Source organism: Nicotiana tabacum, chromosome 5 (genome assembly GCF_000715075.1).
Source record: "Nicotiana tabacum cultivar K326 chromosome 5, ASM71507v2, whole genome shotgun sequence".
In the NCBI taxonomy this organism is placed as follows: Eukaryota; Viridiplantae; Streptophyta; class Magnoliopsida; order Solanales; family Solanaceae; genus Nicotiana; species Nicotiana tabacum.
This window is the reverse complement of record NC_134084.1, coordinates 146,458,303-146,475,499: the sequence shown is the minus strand read 5'-3', so window position 1 is coordinate 146,475,499 and position 17,197 is coordinate 146,458,303.

Below are 17,197 nucleotides of genomic sequence, written 5' to 3'. Positions count from 1 at the left end.
GACCTTCTATGAATCTGAAGTTGTCCCTCTGACTCCCCTTGATGCTGAAATATAGATCCATTATTGACGTAGAAATATTGCAAGCCCCAATATCATCTCATGCAAAATCTCGATCCTTGGTCAAATGCAAAATCCGAGAATCTACCAATATTACATGTATACATGCCTCCAGCCAAACTGATATAAGTCTTACTCTGCAATCTGAATGCCGCTATTGGACTCCTCCACTTGGTGCAAAGCCATGGAAAACAACATTTGATAATCCACAAAACTACTCTTCACAGCTCGCACAACACAAATCACAAGGTACTCCAATATTGCCAACTACTCCCAATCAACACCCACCTCATGACCTTGCCAAAAATTGTGACTACTAGTCAACCAATTAAATCTTCCCAGCTCGCACTCATCAACCAGATATCGAAAACCGTTGCGTCTCTATACGAACAACTAAATAGTCTCTCAATACCTCTGGGTCTTCAGTCTGAACAACATATTGAGACAATGTCTGAGTATCCCTGACTCCTTCGCAGTCCGTTTGTAGCATTACGAACCACCGGCGTATGGAGAACGCTAAGAGCATAATATTATACACGAGTGGATGTAAAGGAACATAAGTTATATACTTCGAGCTGAATCAATATCGCATGATAAGGAATGAAAGAAGGGGAATTTCCTAACAGTTCTGTAGCCTCTCGAAGATAAGTACAGACGTCTCCGTACCGATCTGCAAGACTCTACTAAACCTACTTGTGAATCGTAGCACCCATGAACCTAGAGCTCTGATATCAACTTGTGACGACCCAAAATTCCCTCCGAAGGAGTTATGATGGCACCTAGTCTCTAAACTAGGTAAGCCTATCATAAACTGAAATAACATTGATACTCACTAACTTTAAATTAACCAACCCAGAATAAATCAAAATTCCCAAAACCGGTGGTAAAAGTCATAAGCCTATCTGAGATAAATTACACAAAATAATACATCACTGCCCCGAAACAAAGGAACAAATAGAAATAAATATAAATGAAGGTGACTCCGAGACCTGCGAACGCTGTAGTAGGTTTACCTCGAGTCTCCACCGCGATGACCCGCACAGCTACTATCAATCCACCTAGATCTATACACAAAAAATATACAAAAGTATAGTATGAGCACACCACGGCGGTGCCCAGTAAGTATCAAGACTAACCTCGGTGGGGTAGTGACGAGGAACAGTCAGGACACCTACTGGTCAAATGAAATGATCAGGATATGGTAATGAAACATCAAGATAAAGATAACGAAGTAATATAAACTGCAAAGAAAAAATCCAAGTACAAACAGTATAACTAATAAAGGGAAAACAAGAATAGTAAAGAATGGAAACCAAGTAAATCAGATAACCCAAGCAATTCAACACTGACATAACAGGGACGGAGACAAGTAAGAATGTATCCAAATAAAGAAAACAATGCCAACTCAATCAATCACATCATGTTTTATACACTATCCCGATCATTTCAATCCTCGATTTCTCATATCATAATCTCATCTTTCGAACTTTCAGCACATATGGTACCTTGAGCCCACATATTTTTCCATCTCACCCTTAACAACCAAATTCACATGATATACAATACAAAATGTCCTTACAAATGCACTTAAGATGTTCAAGAAGTCCTATTTACATAATATAAATTAAATTACAATTTCTAAATAAATTTGGAAAAATCGGCGTGAAAAGAATAAGTTGTTCTTAGAAATCATTCGAGTAAGAAAGTACCCCTTTCAATTTAAAATACAATATCGGAAGAATTGTTACCTTTAACAGGGGAGTTAATAACTTAAAACTTAATAGAAATTCCTTTTTAAGAAAAATTCAACCTCAGACTGTTTAAGGGGATATAATTGAGAAAACTAATTGAATTAAGGATGTAACAATTATTGAAGTTTGAAGTATTGGAACGTATAAATAAATATATATAAATACGGTGAGGTATTAAAAACATTGTGGGTTCTAACACAAAGCATCACAACAATAAAGTAGTTAAGCAGTTTAAACATTTGAATTGATAACAACAAATAAACATAGCAGCAGAAAGTGCACGACACCAAAATACAATTACTAACAAGGATAAGGAAAACAAACACAGAATTTCACTTTCATTTCATATCTCGTTGCAGGCATGCAACCCGATCCCATTTCATATATCTCGTTGCAGGCGTGCAACCTGCTCCCATTTTATTTATCTTGTTGCAGGCGTGCAACCCGCTCCCATTTTATATTTCTTGTTGCAAGCGTGCAACCCGCTCCCATTTCATATACCTCGTTGCAGGCGTGCAACCCGCTCCCATTTCATATATCTTGTTGCAGGCGTGCAACCCGCTCCCATTTCATATACCTTGTTGTAGGCGTGTAACCCACTCCCATTTCATATATCTCGTTGTAGGAGTGCAACTCGATCCCATTTCATATATCATCATCAATCGTAAAAGAATCCCGACAAGGGAACAAGAGTATAACAACAACATCCTGCAAGGGAGAAAATATCATAAACAATAACATCCTGCCAAGGGAGACAATATCATAAACAATAACATCCCGGTAAGGGAGACAATATCATAAACAATCACATCCCGGCAAGGGAATCAACAAGTACATAATAAGGGTCATGAGAAAACCAAGAAGCACGATAACCTCAACAAAACAACAAGACATAATAAGCACGTGATAACTACACCGGTAACCACAATAATTGGACATGTTACATATTCGCACGAAGTCATAGAGGAACTCACAATCAAGAAGTATCAAAACAATAAGGAAGGCAATCACCTCAGTTGAGACAATTAAGGATCAATGTAACACGTAAGAACTAAAGGAAAGCTAACAACGTCATATGGAGCATATAGAGGCAAGTGAAGCAATTAGGAAACCCAATCATAACGGGATACTTTCCACATAAGGACCTAAGAACCCTAGAGGTAAATTTCCCGGAAATAAGTCCGAGCACACACTCGTCACCTCGCATGCATGGACTACAATTAGCATAGAAGACTTAATTCCTAGGGGGAAGTCCACCACACAAGGTTAGACAAGATACTTACCTCAAAGACGACAACTCGATACTCTATAATGGACTTCTCGGGCGAAAAGACCTTTGGACAGCTCAATTCCAACTATAACAACTCCAAAACACACTTAAATCGAATTAGTAACTATTCCGAATAATAAAGTTTCAATCTTTACAAAAATATATAACTCGACCCAAAAGTCGACCCCCGGGCCCGCACCTCGGAACCTGTCAAATTTTACAAAATCCGATCACCCATTCCAAAATGAGTTCAACCATATAAAATTTATCCAATTCCGATACCATTTGGTCCTTCCAATCATGATTTTTCATTTTGAATTTTTTCTTCAAAAACCAACTCTTTCCCAACCCAAAACACAGTTTAAATGATAAAAATAAAGACAAATTCATGGAATATATTTAATTCTAGTTGAAGAACACTTACCCAATAGAATTTCGTGAAAACCCCACCAAAAATTGCCAAGAACCAAGCTCTAGAAGTCAAAATATGATGAAAATGGTGTAACTCTCGATTTTGGAGTACATTCTGTCTGCCCAGGTGTTTGTCATCGCGATCGCGGGAGAAGTGATGCGATCAAGTAGAAGAAAATAGCTACTGGCCCAAAATGTTCTATGCGGTCGCATAAGGAAGGATGCAATCGTGAACAAACCAATGCAATCGCATAGAAGTAAAATGTTGTTGTCCAAATTTGTTTTATGCTATTGCGAACAAATCAATGCAATCGCATAGAAGGAAAATGCTGCTATCCAAATTTGTGTTATGCGATCGCGAACGAGTCAATGTGATCGCATAGAAGGAAAATATGGCAGGTTGACATTATACTACGCGATCGCAGCTACGCCTATGCGATTGCATAGAAAGAAATACCAGATAGCAGAACAACAGTTCAAACATAGGGAAAAATGACTCGTAGCCCATCCGAAACACACCCGAGGCTCCCGTGACCCCATCTAATAACACAAACAAGTCATATAACCTAACACGGACTCGCTCGAGGTTTCAAATCACATAAAACAACACCAAAACAACGAATCAAACCAAAAATCAAACTTATGATTTTCCAAATCTTCAAATTTCAAATCTCATGCTGAAACCTATCAATTCAACTTGGAATAACGCCAAATTTTGCAGACAAGTCCAAAATTACATAATGGATCTGCTCTAACTCTAGGAATTGCATTCCGACCCCGATATCACAAAAGTCAACTATGGGTCAAACTTCTCCATTTTCCAAACTCAACTTTTCCAACTTTCGCCGATATGCCTCAATTTACCCTATGGACCTCCAAATCCGAATCTAGATGCACGCCTAAGACCCAAATCACAATATGAAGCTATTGAGATCACCCAAAACCCATTCCGAAGACATTTACGTCCAATTCTGGTCAAATCCTCACCGCTTAAGCTTCCAAAACTAGATTCCTTCTCCCATTTCTACTGTGAATTAACCGTTAACTAAATTCAACCGTGCACGCAAGTCAATACACATATCACGAAGCTACTCGAGACCTCAAACTGCCAAGCCGGGCACAATTGCTCAAAACGACCAGTCAAGTCGTTACACATATGATGCAAACAAACGTTCCTACTGGGGATCCGACATGAGGCTGAGTTATTCTAGGTTTTAAAACCTGGGTATATTATTCTAGACTTGGTGCACCCGAGTGGACAACTCGAGCCGAGGGGGGCTACGTACCAGGAACCAAAAGGTCATCCGGTTTTGTAACTTGTCCGAGCCTTTTTCTAATTTAAGGTATGACACTAATAGAAAGAGGAGTCACGCCAGCATGCACATCCCCGAAGATGAGAAGAGAAGGGTTTCGTAATAGTTTATATACAGTTCAAATAATATCAAAGTGCTAAAAAGCGACATTAAGCACATTAGGCCCAAACATGCAATAAAAATCAGATAATACATAAAAGCCAATTATAACAGTTATTCTAAGCTCGAATTCTTGAACCCTGAACCAGAGATTCTGGGTTCAATCCCCAATAGAGTCGCCAGAGCTGTCACACCTCCTTTTTACCACCCGAGGGTATATGGGAGTTTTTCCAATTAAAGTGGCATTATTCGAAATGAGATTATTTAATTTAATTTATCAGAGTCGCCACTTGGGATAATTTATTTGGTGTCCCAAGTCACCTGTTTATTTTTAAATCCCAAATCGAGGAAATTTTGACTTTTATTTAAAAGTTTGCGAACCAAAAATTCTAAATAAGGAATTCTGTTAACTCGGGAGAAGGTGTTAGACATTCCTGGGTTCCGTGGTTCTAGCACGGTCGCTTAAACTATTAATATTTGGCCTATTATCTGATATACTACATGTTTTAAACCTACTGTGTGTTTTTAACTTTATAACCACTTTTTAATTATTTTATAGAATTATTCAGGAACAAGTCACGATTGTCGTACACTTGTTTGTTTGATACACATTATGAATCATGTCATGGGAACCGTACCCACGATCTACAACATGTTTAATTTATTAAAGTTATTATAAATTGTGGTGGGGTCTCATAAATATACCCCCGAATTTGGAAATTAGGTATCACAGCTACGTCACGGGAACCGTACCCGTAGTTATGATGATTTTATTATAAACACACCTAAAGCATTTCTATGAATATTTAAAAGTGTTTTTACACTAGTTACGATATTGATGTGAGGGCCATGGGTTATGGGTTTCATTTGTGGATGACACACCTAAATTTATTTTAAAAGGTTTGTGTTCAAATTAAAGAGAACAACGGATATTCATACTTAAAACTATTTTGAGATTAAGTATCATAACTACACCACGGGAACCGTACCTGTAGTATGATGATTTTATTACGTGCCTAAGGCGAAGCTACGAATGTTCATGGTTTGATCATCTCCTACGCTTGAGATTATTGCAAGGGCACGCAGTTATGAAGCTCATTTTTTTGGTTGAACTTCAGTGAAAAGTAGACTAAGAATGAAGATAATCAGTTTCCTAGATAATCGTATAAAATCAGATCCTTAAATATTGTTCGTAATTGAAAAAATCGAATATTATTCTTCCTAAAACTCCAGATTTCATCGCTCTTTCACACAATAAAAAATAAAAATATTTTACCAACACAATCACTTTAAAAATAGAGAAAAAACACAATTCAAAAGGAAACCTCTTATTCTATCATCCATGAAAACTACTCTATTCTTGAAAACGACTACAGTAACGATGAAAACAATTCGAGCAAACAAATACTAATCTTCATAGATATGATACAGGGGAAGTCATAAACTATTTTAGGTAGAATCGTATTGAGGGTCTAAGTTCAGAAAAATTTTAACACCGGGAAAGCTTGATATGAACTTCAAATAATAAATTATTACCAATAGTGTCAACATAAATCTCATTTAAAACAGCATATCTACATTGGGGAAAATAGTACCTTGATTGCCAAAGGAAAACAAATGATTTCACAGAACAATGGAGAAAGAGAATGCGTGGAGCTCAGCTAACAGTACGAGTCAATAATCAACAAAATCAAACAGCCCCCAAACAGTTCACTTTTTTTTCTTTTTTGAACTCAATCAAACCCCATTCTTTAAGAGCCAGCGGTCACAAAAAATTACAGAAATTTTCTTGTAATCTTCTGATTTCTTTGGAATAAAAACTCGAAAGAAGAACACAAACTCACCTTTTTTTGTTTTCTGAAGAAGGTAGACTAAAACTTGAGGTGTAACGACTCGACCAGTCATTTTGAGCTTTAGTGCGTTCTTCGGCAGTTTGAGGTCATGAGCAGCTTTATTTCAGGTATTACGACTTGTACGCATGGTCGGAATTAAATTTCGGGAAATTCGGAGTTGATTTGGAAAGAGAATTCTCATTTCGGAAGCTTTAAGTTGGAAGAATTGACTAAGGTTGGATTTTTGAGTAAACGACCTCGGAGTAGGGATTCAAAGGCTCCAGCAGGTTCGTATGGCGATTTTGGACTTGGGCGTATGTCCGGATCGGATTTTGGAAGACCCGGGAATGTTTCGGCACCTATTGTGAAAGTTAGCATTTTTGAAGGAATTTTATAAGTTTGGGTTGAAGTGCATTTCAGTGTTATCGATGTCTGTTTGGGATTCCGAGTCTAGGAATAGCTCCGTATGGTAATTCTAGAGTTAGGAGCGCGATCGGAAGTGAATTCGGAGGTCCGTATGTCATTTTGGAGTCATTTGGCTAAAGATAGAAATTTGAAAATTGTTGAGAAGTTTGATCGGAAGTGGACTTTTTGATATCGGGGTCAGAATCCAATTCCGAAAGTTGGAGTAGGTCCATAATGTTGAATATGACTTGTGTGCAAAATTTGAAGTCAATCGGATGTGATTTGACGGGTTTCGGCATCGAAAGTAGAAGTTTGAAATTCTAAAGTTCATAAAGCTTGGATTGGAGGTAGATTCGTGGTTTTAGCGTGGTTTGATATGATTTGAGGCCTTGAGCAAGTCCGTAATGTGTTTTGGGACTTGTTGGTATGATTAGTTTGGGTCGGGGGCCTCGGGTGGATTCCGGGTGGTTATCGGAACGAAAATGGAATTTGGAGAAGTGCTAAAGCATCTGCTTCTGTCATAACCGCACCTGCGGTTGGTCGACTGCAGGTGCGAGACCGCAGAAGCGGTCGTAGCCTAGTAGATGCGGCCTAGAGCTAGCCAGGACAAACCGCAGAAGAAGCTTCGTAGATGCGGCTTCAAGACCGCAGAAGCAGCCCCACCCCTTTTAGCTAATTCTGCAGATGCGGCCTCCCTTTGAAGATGTGGGACCGCAGATGCGAAAACTGCTGAAGTAGTCAGCTTCATTTATGTCGAGCTCCAACCATTTTTGACCATTTGGCACTCGGGTATTGAGCGATTCTGGAGCTCTTGAGAAGGGATTTCAACATAGCATTGTGAGATAAGTTCATCCCCTTATTTCTAAGTTTAACACTCGAGTTTTGGGTAGATTAACACCTAAAGATTTGAAAAAATCTAGGGGTTAGAGCGAGACCTAGGGTTTTAATAAAACTTAGATTTTACCATGAAATTGGTTATGAAATGGATTAGAAATCATATATTATTGATCCTTAAGTTATAGAGAATAATTTCCTTCGGAAAATTTCGGAATCCGAGCACATGGGCCCGGGGATGAATTTTAGGAACCTTGCATTTAGGGTTGGGAAATTGGTTTAATAATTAGAATATGAACTTTTGAACATGTATTGACTAGTTCTTACCCCATTTGAATAGTTTTGGATCGTTCGGCTCCAAATTAGAGGTTTCAGCGCGTTCTTGAATCAGAATATAGGCTTCGGAGCGAGGTGAGTCTCATTTCTACCCTTGTAAGAGGGAATTATCCCCATAGGAGAAATAATTAAATATGTGCTTCTAATTGTGGGGGCTACGTACGCACAAGGTGATGAGAGTCCATGCGTAGCTACTATTATGTTTAAGTCCGGGTAGTCTAGGACTCAAAAGCATGCTATACTTGGATTATTTGTAATCTTATTGATAGTTTGAATTGCTTAAATCACATCGAATTAGTAAATGAATTTCTAAAAATATTTAAACTTCTTTTTCTTAAATTGTTAAAAGCGAATTAGTTTTCTTTGGATAATTGTTCCCTGATGACTTCTTGATTGACTATCTGTGTGTGTTTAAATTCTGGAATGGGCCGAACGCCTCGGTAGATTAAATAGATATATCTATAGTTCGCTCCATTCGACCCTCTAGCAGTGCACAGTTTAAATATTGTAGGATCGGGTTGTACGTCCTCGGCATGATTTGCGCATGTTTATATTGCTTGCCTTGAAACTTATTTGAAGTTATTGTTGCCTCTTCCCGGCTTGAGAATATTTGTAAAAATGATGAAAAGGAATTTGGAAATTTCCTATAAAAGAAAGAATTGCTTACTTGCTTCATTTCATTGAATTACAATCATGTTTATAAAAATCCCCGATTTACTATACTATTGAGATAACATTATTGGACCACTAGTAAGTATCGAAGTCGACCTCTCGTTTCTACTTCTTCGATATTAGACGGGATACTCATTGGGTACACGTTGTTTTCGTACTCATACTATACTTGTTGTGCTTTTTGTTTCACATGCACATGCATCACTAGTGGCCTGGAGGGCGTAGCAGCATGGTTGATGCGGAGACTTAGGTGAGCTGAACTTCTCGAGATGACCCACAGCCAGGAGAGTCTCTTCCAGATTATTGTATTTATTTTCTGTCCAATTTGTATTCCAGATGGTTGTTGTATTGTATTGTTTCCTAGAAATAGCTCATGCACTTGAGACATTCTGGGATAGTTATGGGGTATTTTGTATTGACTTCTTGAGTTGTATATTTAATTTGAACTGAGTATCTTTTACTAGTAAAAATTGAAGAAAAACCAGTGTTTTTCACAATTATTAAATGAGAATTTAATTAAGTATTTATGGTTGGCTTGCCTGACAGCGGTGTCTGGTGCCATCACGACCCTTAGTGGATTTTGGGTTGTGAAAACATGGTATCAGAGCACTAGGTTCCCTTAGGTCTCACGAGTCTTGAGAAAGTCTAGTAGAGTCTCGGGATTGGTACAGAGACGTCTGTACTTATCTTCGGGAGGATATAGGGCTGTTAGGAGTACTTCCATTCTTGATTCCTCGTTGTGTGGTTTGATTCCTTTGAGACTTATGCCTTCACTTCCTTTCCATTCAATCTTATACGATGTGAAGCGCTGATCACGGATCGTCGAGTAAGAAAATTGTAGCGGTAACTACGAAGGTGGTGCGGGGCGTTTCTCCCTGCGGGGTTTTTTGAGCTATTGCCATCGCCCTGTGGAAGGAAGTTCTGTCGTTTCAACTTAGTAGCGGTACTTCTGAGAGCTTTAAGGCTAGGCACAAGTTGCCATGATACTTATGAACGGTTGTTCTGCAGTATTGATATGATGGTAGGATGTTTGCCTACGTGACGGGGCAATGAATGACTTGAAGGGAGGTTTACTTAGTGCGTGATTCAGAGATTCAGTATTTTATTTCCGGCAAAGGAAAGGCAATCAGACTAAGAATGTTCATATTTGGGTTGATGGAGTAACGAGACTTGGTATTTGCGAGCGTGGTGGGATTTTCTTCTATGATGAGGTGTCGTTTTCCTTGTTGAATGAACTAAGTTCGTCGGTGTTATGATCTTCTACAATTCGCCTCTAGAGCAGGATAGTGTGAAATAATATTGTAGAAACGATTGTCAGAGATCGCAGGGTGCGGTGGTTCAGGATTGAAGGTGTATTCCTAATACTGACGGCTCGAGAAAGATGATCTTCAGAAAGGTTTAAAAGTGAGTAGCGGTTTATTGGTTCAAACGCTACCAAGATAAATTTCGATCTAAGGCAATAGCTGAGCAGCAAAGAATGAGGAAGTACATGTAGGAAATGTCAAGCGGTGGTTAAAATTTCTAGAAGGCCAGGTATAAGGAGCGAAGGTCGAGTAGTCGACTAAAGGGATGAGTTTCTCCAAAGTGGGAGAGTGGCGGAGTTGCATATGGGTCTGGTGGTAGGATGGCTACACACCTTAAGGAGAGTTTGGAGTGATTTGGGAATTTTAGTGATTGGTGATTAGGGCCTACAGATTAATTTGAAGTGTGGACTATTATGCGGCAGAAGACTTGATATAACGGGAAAGAGCTGCATGAAATGAAGAAGGATACAACCTAACTTTGAATTGGAAGGATGTTGCCGCACATTTAATTGATGTCCATGAGGAGTGAATGAACTGGTGCAGCTAAGAGTAAGCTCGGACTCAGGATGGATCATTGATGTCGCAGTAATTGCACCCCGTGCAGCAACATTAGAAGATGTCAGAGAGTAATTTCCACAGGGTGTTATTCCATGTGAGCAGGTTAGCAGTCACGTGGTTGGCGAAGCTTCTGCGAAGAATTCTATTGGTTATACCGCAAAGAGATCGGTCGTGCAAATATGGTTGATGATTCAGAGTATAAAAAGGGGGTTTTACAGAAAGATTCTGAGAATTTTTGCGGTTGATTGTGCATGGTTATGTCAATAAGAGATAAGGAATATTGGTGAATTTCAGAGTTGTGTAATAGTGGCTTCAAGCTAAGTGGGAGAGTCCCACCACCTACAATTGGGTTGTATGGTTATCATCTTGTGAGATTTCGGGTTATCGGCGTATTGGTAAGTTATTTCAGCTATGGGAAAAGAACATAAGTGATAACTTGAGCAAAGGAATTGTTAAAGGTATGCTATGGTTGGCCTTATTGGCTCATGTTCAGACTTGGGAAGGATTTAAGATTTATGCCTTATATAGATGCAGGTTTCAAGGGAAGTGATTCTGTCGGGTGCTTCGTCGAGAGGGTATTCATGTGCTAGAAGATTCATGGAGTTGATTATATTCTGGGCCAAGTCGGAGCGGATGGATCTCAACAACGGTCCTAGTGGATTCAAAGGGGCAAAGCGTGGTGCCTAATGATTTCGAGCCTATAGGTACGGTTAAAAATCAAGCTTTGTAGCAGCTTATGAGAAGAGGCCCAGAATGTTCTATGATGTTTGAACTTGCAGTGTAGCATTTGGGAAATATGAAGTGGTTCATGGGATTTGAGGCAACATGATCTCGTGATTCAACGTAACTCGGGATGAGTGCGGATGGACTGTGTTATGTATTGAATGGAGTTATTATTATTTAAAGGCAATCAAGGATAGATTGAAAGAAGATAGATTGGTTAGCCATAGTTGAATTGGCATATTGGTGGTAGTGATCAGTTCCTTCAGCATGATCAGGTTATGCAAGTGATTTGTGAAGGTATGTGTGAGGCTTGTCGGCCGCCGTAATTGATGTTATTCAGAAGCATCCTACTATTATGGCCTGTTATATGGAGGCGAATCCTGGAAGGGCTATGGTGGCCTAGACCACTAATTAGAGATTTGCATATTCTACGGTTATGAGAATTCACTTGTGTGTTGATATGGTTCTCCTGAAGTGAGTTAAGTGAAAAGTTTTTATATAATGAAGTGTTAATCTATTAGTGGTTCCAGAGTTATGATGAAAATCATGTTCTATCGTATATTGGCATGTTGGGTGCAGTGGATGGTATGGAATTTGAAGTGAGGATCAAGGTTGCAGTTCGGTGCTGACAAGGATGTCACGAGCTCGGATGAGTAGGAAAGGGGTTTCAATGTGTAAAGTAAGTGGGTATTGTCTTCAGCGTCACCTGAGATCGGTGTTTTATGAAAAAGGCTTTGCATCCTGGTCAAGGATTCTTGATAGCTTTTCAGCGTTAGTACGGCCGGTGGTTCGGATGTACAGACTTGTTATATGTTACAGAAAATTATGGGAGCGTGCCCTACGGGAAAGTTGTATAAGTGTGGCATGTAGTCACTTGATTGATTGAAGAGTTAAACCAAGTATGAAGATCATAGCGATGCCATAAAATTGAGAATTGATGCCTAAAGGGCACTCGGTTTATTGGATTGTCCACTGTGGATGATTACTCCGGTTATGTTGGCTGTTCTTGTATGTTATGAGAAAAAGGGTGATTATGGACCTTTGAAAGGTTATTATCCTGGTTCAGTGCGATCAGAATTAGCTCAAGGTCTATGGATGGATTTAAATGTGAATATGGGCCCTATATCAGGCCAGGTGTGTTCATTTCAGTAATGCACTGCTTATGGAAGAGTAGTCAGGGTGGTATTTTATCGTCAGTTATTTCATGTAATGATATATTGCACTGTGTGAGTTGTGAGACGGCTTGATGAATTGCTTATGTGTTGAGGTTCCGCGTAGAGATGATGTTATATGAGCAAAATGGCTCTTGAGATTCAGATAGTATATCGCACCTCAGTTGTGCTTGAGTTTTGTAGCTTATAGTGCTATATGTCCCCTCAGGGATGGTATTATACACTTAGCATGCTTGTGACCGAAATTTGGTATTTTGTTGTAATGAGCAATTTAGCTCGATGTGCATCTCCTTAGGTGAGTGTTATATGTGGATTGGGTGGCACGCCGCCATGGGTATATTATTTGGATCGGGTTGCGCGCCGCAACAGTGTGATGTTGAATACAGTTTTCATACTTCATCTTATGTGTGTTTGTTTCCCATTTTCTGAGGAAAGTTCATATTAGTTGCGCGAGTTGAGTAGTTCCTTCTAGAGTTCGTTTCCCTTTGTATCCCGTTCGAATTGGTGGCCTATTGGCACACTGTGGCATCATATGAGACTTTTGATCATGTCCGGGGTAGCTTATTGCCTGAGCAGTTCGTACTGGGTGAAACGAGATCATTGGATTTAGGATCAGTGCAATCTGATTATATGAAGTATATTAAGGAGAAACGACCATTACTTGGTTCAGAATGAGGTGACGGTTCTTGTCAGGAGTATAGACCCAATGATTTGTTGATTCAGAAGTTGGTTATAAGTTTCCACATACCTCTTCCGTCGTGGCGGGGTTGCAAGAGTGGAACAGGACTTATATGTGTCATGAGGTGTGTTGTGAGCGTCAAATTCGTAGAATTTTGTCGGCTATTATGATCAGAGAATGTTATTATGGTCATGTGAATATTGCGGTGCATGGTGTGAATTTGGCAAAGGTATGCAGTTGTGTTCTAGTACATCGTGTGGGGATTGATACAGTGTTCGTATGTTGGAAGCAGGCCTGACAGAGAATTTCGGATGTTGAAATTTGGCTCTAAGGCTTATTTGCCTAAATGAAAGACAATACCTTCAGATTTGATCGAGCTAATGTGTTCAACTGAGTTGTGGTAGCACGAGTAGGTGCACGAGGTGTTAAACAGTGATTTCGGACAACTCATGCGCAGTTCTTAGCACGTTCGGGGACGAAGGTATGTTTAAGTGGGAGAGAATGTAACGACCCGACCAGTTGTTTTGAGCTTTAGTGAATTCTTCAGCGGGTTGAGGCTATGAGCAGCTTCATTTTAGGTATTATGACTTGTACGCATGGTCGGAATTGAATTTCGGGAAGTTCGGAGTTGATTTGAAAAGAGAATTCTCATTTCGGAAGCTTTAAGTTGGAAGAATTAACTAAGGTTGGATTTTTGAGTAAACGACCTTGGAATTGGGATTGGAGGCTCCAACAGGTTCGTATGATGATTTCGGACTTGGGCGTATGTCCAGATCGGGTTTTGGAAGACCCGGGAACATTTCGGCACCTATTGTGGAAGTTAGCATTGTTGAAGGAACTTCATAAGTTTGGGTTGAAGTGCATTTCAGTGTTATCGATGTTCGTTTGAGATTCCGAGTCTGGGAATAGCTTTGTATGGTGATTCTAGACTTGGGAGCGCGATCAAAAGTGAATTCGGAGGTTCTTAGGTCATTTTGAAGTCATTTGGCTAAAGATAGAAATTTGAAGGTTGTTAAGAAGTTTGACCGGAAGTGAAATTTTTGATATAGGGGTCGGAATCCAATTCCGAAAGTTGGAGTGGGTTCGTAATGTTGAATATGACTTGTGTGCAAAATTTGAGGTCAATCGAACGTGATTTGACGGGTTTCGGCATCGAAAGTAGAAGTTTGAAATTCTAAAGTTCATAAAGTTTGGATTGGAGGTCGATTCGTGGTTTTAGAGTGGTTTGATATGATTTGAGGCCTTGATCAAATTCGTAATGTGTTTTGGGACTGGTTGGTATGATTGGTTGGGGTCCCGGGGGCCTCGGGTGGATTTCGGGTGGTTAATGGAATGAAAATGGAATTTGGAGAAGTGTTGAAGCATCTATTTCTGTCATAATCGCACCTGCGGTTGGTCGACCACAGGTGCGAAACCGCAAAAGCGGTCGTAGCCTCGTAGATGCAGCCTAGAACTGGCCAGGCTAAACCGCAGAAGCGGCTTCGCATATGCGGCTTCAAGACTACAGAAACGGCCCAACCCCTTTTAGCCATTTCCGCAGAAGCGGTCCCTTGACCGCAGATGCAGAAACTGCTGAAGCAGTCAACTTCATTTAAGTCGAGCTCCAGCCATTTTTGACCATTTGGCACTCAGGTATTGAGCGATTCTGGAGCTCTTGAGAAGGGATTTCCACATAGCATCGTGAGGTAAGTTCATCCCCCTTATTTCTAAGTTTAACACTCGAGTTTTGGGTAGATTAACACCTAAAGATTTGGAGAAATCAAGGGGGTTAGAGCTAGACCTAGGGTTTTAATAAAACTTAGATTTTACCACGAAATTGGTTATGAAATGGATTAGAAATCAGATATTATGATCCTTAGGTTATAGAGAACAATTTCCTTTGGAAAATTTCGGAATTCGAGCACGTGGGCCCGGGGATGAATTTTAAGAACCTTGCATTTAGGGTTGGGAAATTGGTTTAATAATTAGAATATGAACTTTTGAGCATGTATTGACAAGTTCTTACCCTATTTGAATAGTTTTGGATCGTTCGGCTCCAAATTGGAGGTTTGAGCACGTTCTTGAATCGGAATATAGGCTTCGGAGAGAGGTGAGTCTCCTTTCTAACCTTGTAAGAGGGAATTGTCCCCATAGGAGAAATAATTAAATATGTGCTTCTAATTGTGGGGGCTACGTACGCACGAGGTGATGAGAGTCCGTGCGTAGTTACTATTATGTTTAAGTCTGGGTAGTCTAGGACCCAAAAGCATGCTATACTTGGATTATTTGTAATCTTATTGACAGTTTGAATTGCTTAAATCACATCGAATTAGTAAATGAATTTCTAAAAAGATTTAAACTTCTTTTCCTTAAATTGTTAAAAGAGAATTGGTTTTCTTTGGATAATTGTTTTCTGATGACTTCTTGATTGATTGTCTGTGTGTGTTTAAATTCTGGAACAGGCCGAACGTCTCGGTAGATTAAATAGATGCATCTATGGTTCGCGTCATTCGACCCTCTGGCAATGCACAGTTTAAATATTATAGGATCGGGCTGTACGACCTCAGCATGATTTGCGCATGCTTGTATTGCTTGCCTTGAAACTTTTTGAAGTTGTTATTGCCTCTTCCCGGCTTGAGAATATTTGTAAAAATGATGAAAAGGAATTTGAAAATTTCCTATAAAAGAAAGAATTGCTTACTTGCTTCATTTCATTGAATTACAATCATGTTTATAAAAATCCCCGATTTACTATACTATTGAGATAACATTATTGGTCCACTAGTAAGTGTCGAAGTCGACCTCTCGTATCTACTTTTTCGAGATTAGACGGGATACTCATTGGGCACTCGTTATTTTCGTATTCATACTACACTTGTTGTGCATTTTGTTGCACAGGCACATGCATCACTAGTGGCCTGGTGGGCGTAGCAGCATGGCTGATGTGGAGACTTAGGTGAGCTGCACTTCTCGAGATGACCCGCAGCCAGCAGAGTCTCTTCCAGATTATTGTATTTATTTTCTGTCCAATTTGTATTACGGACGGTTGTTGTATTGTATTGTTTCCTAGAAATAGCTCATGCACTTGTGACACCGGGTTCTGGGATAGTTATGGGGTATTTTGTATTGACTTCTTAACTTGTATATTTAATTTGAACTGAGTATCTTTTACTAGTAAAAATTGAAGAAAAATCAGAGTTTTTCACAATTGTTAAATGAGAATTAAATTAAGTATTTGTGGTTGGCTTGCATAACAGCGGTGTCCGGCGCCATCACGACCCTTAGTGGATTTTGGGTCATGACATGAGGAATAAAAACAAAGCTCAAGAACCCTAGAAATTTTACTCTACTGATTTTCTAGAAAAAAATATTTCTCTGCCCCCCTAAACAAGAAAATCTTACCTTATATATAAACCTCAAAAAATCTTGAAGCTTCTGCCAAGAGTACAATCAACGTGCAAATCCGGAGGGAATATTCTTGTTTCTGTCAGAAATCCATTAGTATTAGAGTGACGTGGAGAGATGGAACCCATGTGTGAGTGAACTCTCCTGAGTTTCAGGCCGGTTGGGAATGATTCGGGTGAAGGGGATGATGAACAGGGAATGGGCGCCGTTTATTTGATCTCTAGGTTTAGGGTTTGATTTGGGTGAAAATGTTATAAGGAGTTTATATATTAAAAGGGAAATGGGCGGATCAGAGGCGGGTTTCGGTCAGGGGTCATGGGCTGGGGCGGTTAATTGGTATTTGGGATGGGGGAAGTTGGGTCAATTTAAATTCTCAGCCCAATTGAACTAACCCTTT